Below are 8,552 nucleotides of genomic sequence, written 5' to 3'. Positions count from 1 at the left end.
CCTGTACAAATGCAGTTGGTCCTCCTTGCTCCTAACTCACATCATCTCGCAATGAGCTATCTTTATTACGTACTATATCTGCATGCTTACTTTCAGGGCAGCTATGGCATGTAATTGGCCAATGGTTGGGCGAAGTGCACATGTATCTCTGCTTTTTCTGGAAGTGCTGTTTTAGAACGTGGTTAATGGTGAAGGAGATGATGAATGGGCACGTATTTGACGTTCTGCAATTGCAGGTCAAAATGTCCAGTCGAGGGGGTGAGGTGGGTTTGTGCCGATAACAGCGCTGGGGTGTCATGGAGAAGATGATTTGCGGACAGACCATTGCATAGCCTATATATGTTGGACCGTAGTGTTGCATTGTCCAGTTAACCAATTCTTCTTCCTCTTTTTAGTGTGTTAAGCACCGCCATCAATACATGGCGAGAAAAAAGGATATTAGGAATATGACGGGTCAGTTCAATGGTGGAAATTTGAACCCTGCGTCTTGTTTTGGATCGATAAAGGCAACTATGAGGAAAAACGATTCAGGAGATGATAGATTGCGCAAAAAAATAACGAGATGGGTTGTGATTGTTAGAATAGAAGTCAAGAAACCCAGCAGAATGAGATCTGTAAGTAAATTGTAAAATTGTGAGGAGTGGGATTCGAACCCACGCCTCCAGTGGAGACTGCGACCTGAACGAAGCGCCTTAGACCGCTCGGCCATCCTGACCAAGTATTGCGGACTCTCTTCCTAAACTAACCTGTTTTGATGTCCATCACTAGACAAAATATTACATTGCTCATTGTTCACATCTAGTCGATTTTACGTCAGTTAGGACGGGATAGTTAACTTTACAATTATCTCCTCCGCCGTGATATCATAGCCAGGCTGATCCGCTACGCAATTGGTCCGTATTTGATCCATGTGCTTTACATAGAAACATAGAAACATAGAAATTAGGTGCAGGAGTAGGCCATTCGGCCCTTCGAGCCTGCACCGCCATTCAATATGATCATGACTGATCATCCAACTCAGTATCCCGTACCTGCCTTCTCTCCATACCCTCTGATCCCCTTAGCCACAAGGGCTACATCTAACTCCCTCTTAAATATAGCCAATGGACTGGCATCGACGACCCTCTGCGGCAGAGAGTTCCAGAGATTCACCACTCTCTGTGTGAAAAAAGTTCTTCTCATCTCGGTTTTAAAGGATTTCCCCCGTATCCTTAAGCCGTGTCCCCTTGTCCTGGACTTCCCCAACATCGGGAGCAATCTTCCTGCATCCAACCTGTCCAACCCCTTAAGAATGTTATACGTTTCTTTAAGACCCCCTCTCAATTTCCTAAATTCTAGAGAGTATAAACCAAGTCTATCCACTCTTTCTCCAGAAGACAGTCCTGCCATCCCAGGAATAAGTCTGGTGAACCTTATATGCACTCCCTCTATGGCAATAATGTCCTTCCTCAGATTTGGAGACCAAAACTGAACAAAACTGACCAAATACTCCAGGTGTGGCCTCACCAAGACCCTGTACAACTGCAGTAGAACCTCGCTGCTCCTATACTCAAATCCCTTTGCTATGAAAGCTAACATACCATTCGCTTACTTCACTGCCTGCTGCACCTGCATGCCTACTTTCAATGACTGGTGTACCATGACATCCAGGTCTCGCTGCATCTCCCCTTTTCGGGGTCGGCCACCATTTAGATAATAGTCTGCTTTCCTGTTTTTGCCACCAAAATTGATAACCTCACATTTATCCACATTATACTGCATCTGCCAAACATTTGCCCACTCGCCCAGCCTATCCAAGTCACCTTGCAGTCTCCTAGCATCCTCCTCACAGCTAACACTGTCCCCCAGCTTAGTGTCATCCGCAAACTTGGAGATATTGCCTTCAATTCCCTCATCCACATCATGAATATATATTGTAACTAGCTGGGGCCCCAGCACTGAGCCTTGCGGTACCCCACTTAGTCACTGCCTGCCATTGTGAAAAGGACCCGTTTACTCCTACTCTTTGCTTCCTGTTTGCCAGCCAGTTCTCTATCCACATCAATACTGAACACCCAATGCCGTGTACTTTACGTCCACCCTCTTGGATATCTCTGGAGAAGCAAATCCCCATCTTTCAAAGAAATATGTACCATTAAATAATTATAATAAGCACAATTCTTATGAGTGAAACTTTGCAGTATTTGCTGTGCTCTGTTGGGACGTGTACACCGCTAACACAGAAACAGACTGCTGTCAACTGGAAGCAAACGAATGCTGAAATGAATAAACTCCTTGCTTTTACAAGACCGGCTTCGTACCTCGTGACAAAAATTCTTCGTTGCAATGTTTCTTTTGGTGAATACATCTTCGTATCTACGTCAACGGGAACTTCAGGTTTTTACGGTTACAGTGGCAGCACCCTTATCCCACGAACATTCTAATAAAATCTGACGGAACATGTTTAGTCTCTCTTAATATATTTCAAAAACCGAACGAGAAGAAGGAACACACAATATAGAAAATTCAGCACAGGATCAGCCGTTCGGCCCTTAATTACTGCGCCGTTCATGAAGCCAATATGACATAGTATCGGCCTGAAAGTGGTCTGTGTCGCTAAATAGCCTGTATCTCTACCTGGTTCTGCAAAAGCCGCTTAAATGCCACTATAATATCTGCCTTTATCACCACCACTGCTTTTCCAAGACTTATCCCTGAAAACCTTTGCCCAACACGGGTTTTAATATATCACCACTCGGAAACAATGTTCTGGCACTTTACCCTGTCTATGTCGGACAAAGAAAAGCAGCCCGCTTATTCACTCCAACATTCGCGTCATTAACTGCATTCGTATGCGAACAAATGTGGCGAGACTTTCCAAATGTCACCTTATGTTTTTCGGGTCAGAAGGCAGACTGGCCAGTGCGATATTGCGTGACTATGAGAAAAGTTCATATTTCGATTTGGTTGTATTATTTTGTGAGTGAATTAGTGTGGTGTCCTCCGGTTTCCTGCCACACCCGCAAGACGCGCGGGTTTGTAGTTTAATTTGCATCTGTAAATTGTTCATAGTTTGTATGGGATAGGACAGTGGGACAGCAAAGAAATAGAGTGAACGGGTCGGTTTCCACTCGGCTGGCCGTTCGACTTGTTCCATGCTGTATCTCCAATCTAAATTCATCAACAACATCTCTGCCGAAAGTCACGACAGCTCACGGCGAGGATGGGATTCGAAGATCCGCGTGCAAATCACAATGGGCTCGCAGTCCATCGCCTTAACCTCTCGGCTACCTGGCCCCATTTCTGGTATGTTTGGATCACAACTTTTACAGATTGCTTTTAACTTTCGTACATTTAATGTCATATTTTGTCAATTTACACTCTCAATTCTGATGCATAGTGTCTTGTTTTGGGAACATCATGGTTCTTTTCAATTACTTTAACATGCCGATACTCGCACAGGCAGAAAAGGTGTAAACACATTCACCTCGTGCTATGCGGTTGGATGGAAAGTATGTGATTTACACGGTTCAAATTGAATATCCCATTGCGGAATGAGACCTTTAACCGATTGGTGACGTGTGTAATAATACATCTTGCTCATCTACTACAAACAAACTACCACTCGTTCAAGTGTGATTTCCATTGTTTGATAGCTCTGCGTGGAATCATTGTAAACTAAACCGTTTCTTGTCCATCCGACCACATTTAAACATTTAATCGGAAATAAATTTTGTCACTGGAGTAATCTTGTCCGGAGCAAATGGACACTAGCCATTCGGTCCATAGATAAATAGATACATAGACAATTGGGGTCACGAGTATGCCATTCGGCCCTTCGAGCAAGGACCGCCATTCAACGAGATCATTGCTGATTATCCATAATCAGGACACGGTTTCTGTCTTGTCCCCATATCCATTGATTCGACTGCCCCTAAGAGCCCTATCTAACCCTCTTTTGAATGCATCGGCTGCACTGCCTTCTGAGGCAAAGAATTCCACAGATTTACTGGCAGAAAATTATTTTCCTCTTCTCAGTTCTAATTGTCCTACCCCTTATACGTTAACTGTGCCCCCCCCCCCCCCCCCCCCCCCGGCTCTGGACTCCCCGGCGTCGGGAAAATGTTTTCTGTATCTAACGTGTCCAATCGTTTAAAAATCAGAACATTATTCGATAAGAACACCACTGATCCTTCTAAAGTCCAGTGAATATAAGCCCAGTCGACCCATTCTTTCATTATATGTCTGTCACGCCATCACGGGAATTAATCTGGTGAACCTACGCTGCACTACCTCAATAACAATAATACCCTTCCTCAAATTAGGAGAACGCAATTGCACACAATACTCCAGGTGGGGTCTCACCAGGGCACTGTACAAATGCAGTTGGACCTCCTTGAAGCTAAACTTACATAATCTGAGGAAAGACATTCTTGAGGGGTTGGACAGGCTAGATGCAGGAAGATTGTTCCGGATGTTGGGGAAGTCCAGACCAAGTGGTCACAGTTTAAGGATAAGAGGAAAATCTTTTAGGACCGAGATGAGAAAAAACATTTTTCACACAGAGAGTGGTGAATCTCTGGAATTATCTGCCACGGAAGGTAGTCGAGGCCAGTTCATTGGCTATATTTAAGAGGGAGTTAGATGCGGCCCTTGTGGCTACAGGTATCAGGGGGTATGGAGAGAAGGCAGGATACTGAGTTGGATGATCACCCATGATCATATTGAATGGTTGTACAGGCTCGAAGGGCCGACTGGCCTACTCCTGCACCTATTTTCTATGCTTCTATGTTCTATGTAGGGGATTAAGCAATAGGTAAGCTGTTGAAAATGCAACCTCAGTGTTAGACACCCGTTCTCGGAATTGACTTTTATTCCACTACAAAACCAAAATGGCACCGACATAAATAACTGTCATGAGCACTTGGCCGAAAATGGCGTGTGGCGCTTGCGCATTTCAATGTACACTTGCAGACCTTCCTGATCAGCTCCAGTGCTCTAGATAAATGACGTTGAATATTCCATCGCCCTGCAACCTCGTTTCGTCTTTCCGTCTCTAACTCAGCGTACCAACTCCGCAGTCTAAAAATCCGCGGTTCCCGAGCGAAAACCATCACCCGTAACGCCAGGGGTACGTTCGGGATTCCGATACCAGCCATTCGCAGGAACACGAACTCCCGCTGCAGAGGCAACCGGGGCTTCCCGTTCCCAGCCGGGAACCGCCAACGGCTATAAACGAGAAAGATGGATGGAAAAAAACAGAAGGGTTAAGTAATTACAAAGAAATACAGAGGCTGGCAGATACAAGTATACAGTTTCCTTCTGATGTGTAATGAACATATCCATTTCAATTCTGCTTGATAACTCCCGGAGATCTTTCGTGTCCCGTTCTTGCACTTCTGATGTCCTTCTTATGTTTAATACTAAGTACGCTCTACTGCTCCAGGGATGCACGCGAGCCTCGCTGTCTAAACCTGACCCATGCCCCTTTTTCCCTGACCACACCCTCAATTTCCCTCGTAAACCAAGGTTCCTTGCTGCAAATTGCCTCGTTACATACTGCTAATGGGAGCATGCATGCATTGAACTCTCAGTATAGAACGAACCAAAGCATTCTACTTGCCGGTCGTCCGATCGCCTATAAACAACCTATCCGATTAACTGTTACAATCTTCGGTCCAATCCCATTAAATTTGGGTTGGCCACAATTTAGAGCACTACAATGTGGACCTGCCCTCACCTAATCTATAACCGCGTAAATGCCAACAAAACTATAGTCAGTGGACCTAAAACTATCGCACACTAGCACGTGTTCAAGTCGCGAAACAAAGATGAATAATTGACGTCTCCGTTTTAGGTCACTCTAAGTAGATTTCGAGAAAACATTCCTGATTGCACTTGACAAATTGTCACCCCAACTAACCATGTGGTGCTCAGGCAAACTCAGTCTCTATCGGGTCAGTTAAAATCTCCCTCACATGACAATCATATTAGTCTTGAACGTGCCTGCAATCTCTTGTCATACGTTGTTTCCTGTTGGTTACTTGAGGTCCATGGGTACCAATCCATGCCCCAAGTTCAAATATTTCACTTGTCAGGCTTCTTGCATTAATATCAGGGTAATTCAGCCTAATAGTCCTTCTACCCTCTCTGTCTTTCTCCTGCGTATTCTGGTTCATCACCCTCCATACCAACCCATCCCTGTTGTACAGGTCGCTTCTGGCCCAGAACATCATCTAATGGTCCAGAAATATCAATTCCTGCCCCATGCACGAAAGCATCAGGCGCATATTTATCTCCCCTAACTTCCTGTTCCTATCCTCACTTGGCGCGCGGCACTGGAACCAACCCAGCGATCACTACCCTGGAGCTCATGATTTATATATTTTTATCTTACACTCTACATTCATATTGCATTACTTTCCCTACCTATGTCATAAGTGCCAAAATCTACAACGACCTGCCTACTCCCGCTGGCACTTGAGGATAACATGCAGCCGCTCGAAGCCACCCTGGTCCCTGACACCAAAGATGTAGCGCATTATCCTGGAATCTCGAAAGCTGCTGCAGAATGTCCTGTCTGCACTCCACACCTATGTGTCGCTTACCGCTATTGTTCTGCCTCACTTCACCGTTCGCTACTGAGCCTAAGTTCCAGGATTGTTGTTACAGCCTTGCCTGCCATTGCTACTGAACCTTGATATGCCATCTCCCCAATTGCACCCAAACCGTTGTACCTGTTTTGAAGGATGTGTCTACAGGGGTCACACCACTGCTTGTTTAATTCTATTCGCTGTGGTCACCCACCGTCTCTCTTTCTGTACTTTCGACAGGAAAACCTCGCTATTCGCCATGCGCAAAAAGCTCGCATTTCCCGGAATGTCCTGAGGCCATCTAGCTGCTGCTCGATTTTCCGAATGCGTGTATTTATTGAGCTGCACCTGGACACACTTTCCACAAGTAAATTCATCCGGGACACAAAAAGTTTACCCGACTTTCTACATTGTGCAGGGAGAGCGTTATACCAACTTACCTGCTATCACCACAGCAATTGACCAAATAATAAAATGGCAATAATAAAATGAAGAGTCTCGCGCAAAAGAGCAGACTGAACCTATCTGCATGTGGTAGTGTCTTAGCCTCAGCCTCCTCGCAAAAGTGTCTTAAGCCGGACTCGCACTTGACATCCACGTTACATTTAAGATTCTTGGGAAAAATACTCGCACTGGATCTCCACATAACACTTAAGAATCGTGAACAAAAGACTCACCATTGACCTCCCACAACAGCCTTTCGCCCAACATGTTCATTCCCAAATTGCCGTTCCGCTGCACCTTTCTTTAAATGTATGTGTTATTCAATGCACACGTTATATGCTTCGACAAATCACCGGACTTCTTGCTCCATGCTGCCGCTCCTGTTCCGTGCAATGGCGAGGTTGGACTTTCTGGAGAAATGCAACAAACTTGCAGCGAAGTAGTAACATTGAGCTTATCGAGAACATTCGGCATTAGGTGAATTACACGGTTGGAATTGATGGTCGATTACTCGACAGACAACAGTCGCAATAATATGTAATCAGCGGAGACTGTGAATTGCTGCAGGACTAATACAGCAGGAATCCACGCGCGGAAGCCAGCTTGTCTCACCCCAACCAATCATCGGTTGAGGCTTCTTCATCCCACTTTGGTGATGATACAAGGTGAGAGCCAATGTGGATTGAGATGATAATTCTGAGGTGATTCGTCGATATACACTTGATATATACTTAATGTTGTGAATATTCTGGAATGGAATGTACTGGGCATTGATCACGATACCGTTATGTATATTTCAGGAAGTACACACCTGCATCAGAGGTTCACCAGGTTGACATGGAAGTATTAACTGTCATTTGAGTGGGCACAGATCCGTGTAAGCCAGTACACCCGTTGGAGAAAACTAAGGCAACGTGATTATAGTTTGAACACTAAATTTCGACAGTGATACATGGATCAGTTATGGGATGCCCGTTCGATTATCTCGAGAGTGATCATTCGCGGAGAGCCGTACAAGTGAGTTTTCAAAGACGAATATATTAATTATTACCAGAACACAATTTTATTTCAACATTTTTAACAGGTCAGAATGTAAGGCATTAACTTTTTCACTTAACACAATTTGTTTTCAATAAACCTCTGAAGCGATTGTAGTAATGGACAGCGTGTGAGGCACCTCTCATGTTGCCTGCAGGGGGCACGACAAGGGGAACGGATACATTATTGGCATGGGAAATGACTCTACTGGGACAGGAGTAACCAGAAACGATGGGTCTGCCATGTTAGTCTTTTTATTGGATTGTTGGAAGGGGCTAGAAATAGACAGTGCGGCCCAGAGGAACTATTAACATTTAAAGCGGGGATAACAGTGGGCGATTAGATAATGGTTGGGCAGAGGGTGACCTGGTGTTCGCAGAGGTGCTGTGACCCAGGGGTGAGTACAAGGAGGTATCCATGAACTGACGCATAGCCACAGCATAGTACCGGTCAGTCTAATGTGTTGCAGCAACATATTCGTTATCAGCTGAGCTTGTT

The 8,552-nt window shown here is 45.0% G+C and overlaps 1 non-coding gene across 1 annotated transcript; it reads right to left on the bottom strand.

The window, feature by feature from the left end:
• Positions 1–632: 632 nt before the first annotated feature.
• Positions 633–715, bottom strand: trnal-cag (transfer RNA leucine (anticodon CAG)). Its single transcript has one exon. It is a non-coding gene; the product is annotated as a tRNA-Leu (tRNA).
• Positions 716–8,552: the final 7,837 nt, after the last annotated feature.

This window comes from Leucoraja erinacea, chromosome 34 (assembly GCF_028641065.1).
Source record: "Leucoraja erinacea ecotype New England chromosome 34, Leri_hhj_1, whole genome shotgun sequence".
Lineage (NCBI taxonomy): Eukaryota > Metazoa > Chordata > Chondrichthyes > Rajiformes > Rajidae > Leucoraja > Leucoraja erinaceus.
Note: the sequence above shows the minus strand (reverse complement) of the source record. Positions and strands in the feature narration are given on the sequence as shown.